The sequence below is a fragment of the Cornus florida genome, unplaced genomic scaffold (assembly GCF_030987335.1).
Source record: "Cornus florida cultivar Cherokee Brave unplaced genomic scaffold, ASM3098733v1 CherokeeBrave_3.0.0_Hap2_Chr01, whole genome shotgun sequence".
NCBI lineage: Eukaryota > Viridiplantae > Streptophyta > Magnoliopsida > Cornales > Cornaceae > Cornus > Cornus florida.
The window spans coordinates 95,138,226-95,140,954 of NW_026775571.1; positions in this window are offsets into that span (position 1 = coordinate 95,138,226).

Consider the following 2,729-nt stretch of genomic DNA (forward strand, 5'->3'; position numbering starts at 1 on the left):
TATATCTTGGAGTATCTGGTGTCGCGACAAGTGCCGTTCTGATTCGTTGCAAGGAAGGGATGCAATACCCGGTATTTTATGTAAGCAAAACAATGACAGAGGCAGAACAAAGATACTCAAAGGCCGAACGGGTGATACTTGCACTTGTAAATGCAAAAAGAAAGTTGAGGCATTATTTCGAATCCCACCCTATAGCTGTTCTAACAACTTTTCTAATCAGAACGCTTATGCACAAGCCAGAGCTCTCGGGCAGAATGACAAAGTGGGCCATAGAGTTGAGTTCATTTGACATAACGTATGAGCCGAGAACAGCTGTCAAAGGGCAAGCGGTAGCCGATTTCCTGCTAAAATGTGATTCCGAGGATACGGAAGAAGACCTTAGATGTGGCTCTTGGAAACTTTTTGTGGATGGCTCCTCTAACCAGATGGGGGCTGGAATTGGAGTCAAACTGCAAACCCCAGAGGGTACTTCTTTGAGTCAAGCACTTAGACTTGAGTTCCGAGCCACCAATAATGAAGCGGAATACGAGGCATTGCTAAATGGGTTAAAGTTGGCCAGAGAGCTACAGGTCAAAAGTTTGACTGTGTATAGTGACTCGCAGTTGATTGTTCGGCAGGTAAATGGTGAGTACGCGACCAAGGATGACACGATGGGGGCATATCATTCTGCCGTTCTACATAAAGCCAAGGACTTTGCAAAGATTGAATTCATACAGTTACCGAGGGAACAGAATGCAGATGCGGATCGGTTAGCATGTAGTGCTTCGAGTTCCGGTGAAACATTGGCGAGGGTGATTCCAGTAGGAATATTGACCCAGCCATCTATTTTCGAAGAACCCTTGGACTCTGACCCTTGGCAAGTCAACGTCATACCGTATGAACCGAGTTGGATTGACCCCATCATTACTTATATTCGAGATGGCGTTTTGCCTATGCAAAGGGATGAAGCTAGGAGACTCAAAAAGAATGCTGCAAAGTACGCCATCGTGCGTAACCAGCTGTACAGAAGGTCCTACTCTGGCCCATACTTGAAGTGTGTCACCCCCGCGGAGTCGCAGCAGGTATTGCGAGCTATTCATGAGGGTGTGTGTGGCAATCATTCTGGGGGAAGATCGTTAGCGCATAAAGCAATGACACAAGGGTATTTCTGGCCAAACATGTCAAGAGATGCGGAAGAGTTCTCTCGAAGGTGCGATAAATGCCAACGATATGGACCATTGATCCACCAACCACCTGAGGAATTGCACGTAATGGCCTCGCCATGGCCTTTCGCGCAATGGGGGATGGATGTGGTCGGTCCTCTGCCAACTGCAAGAGCTCAGAACAAGTATGTGTTACTGGCCACGGATTACTTCACTAAGTGGGTGGAAGCAGAACCATATCCTAGCGTGACTCAGACTCATGTGAGACGATTTATTTGGAACAATATTATCTGCCGTTTCGGCGTTCCAAGATCAATAGTCATGGACAATGGCACGAACCTCGACAGCAGGCAAGTAAGAGAGCTGCTGGAGGAGTATGGAATCAACCAGAAGTTGGCTACAGTAAGTCATCCTCAGGCCAACGGACAAGAAGAAATCACAAACAGAACCATTTTCGCCTGCATTAAGAAGAAGCTGGAAGACCATAAAGGGAAGTGGTTGGATGAGCTCCCGAACGTTCTATGGGCTTACAGAACCACCCCAAGGCGGCCGACTGGGGAAAGCCCGTTTGCAATGGCATATGGTACCGAGGCAGTTATACCGGTTGAGCACTTGGTCCTCACTATCAGAAGCTTAGCATGGAGTCGAGATCAGAACGACAAGATGTTAAGATTGAACCTCGATATGATAGACGAAAGGAGGGACGCTGCAGCCATAAGGTTAGCATCATATCAGCAAGTATTGGCGAATAGTCACAACAAAAGAGTGAAACACAGGGATTTTGCCCCTGGCGATCTGGTTCTGAAAAGAAAGGTGGGGATAGTCAAAAAAATGATGCCACCCTGGGAAGGCCCATACAGAATCGCAGAAGTCATAGGCAAGGGAGCATATACATTGGAAACCATGGCGGGAAGGTTGGTCAGCAAGCCTTGGAACGCCACGTCTCTGAAGAGGTACTACCAATAAAAGCTAAGTTTCGGCCTTAATTGGATGTTGTTTGTTGTCAATCAAGTACGTATGAATGTGCAAATTACTGAAGTTTACAAAAATAACTTTCTTCTTCAATGGGTTGCTAAAAATATATATATATATATAATAAAAGATTTTTTTTTTTTTTTTTTTTAAAAAAAAAAAAAAGAAGCCAAGTGGCAAGTGGCATTCTAGCTGAGCGCCAGGCACTTAAGCAAGACAAGTGGCAGCTGGCACCACAAGCCGAACGCCAGACACTTGCTAAAAATTTAAAGAGTGGCAAGTGGCATTCTAGCCGAGCGCCAAACACTTGAGCAAGATAAGTGGCAGCTGGCACCACAAGCCGAACGCCAGACACTTGCTAAAAATTTAAAGCCAAGTGGCAAGTGGCATTCTAGCCGAGCGCCAGGCACTTAAGCAAGATAAGTGGCAGCTGGCACCACAAGCCGAACGCCAGACACTTGCTAAAAATTTAAAGCCAAGTGGCAAGTGGCATTCTAGCCGAGCGCCAGGCACTTAAGCAAGACAAGTGGCAGCTGGCACCACAAGCCGAACGCCAGACACTTGCTAAAAATTTAAAGCCAAGTGGCAAGTGGCATTCTAGCCGAGCGCCAGGCA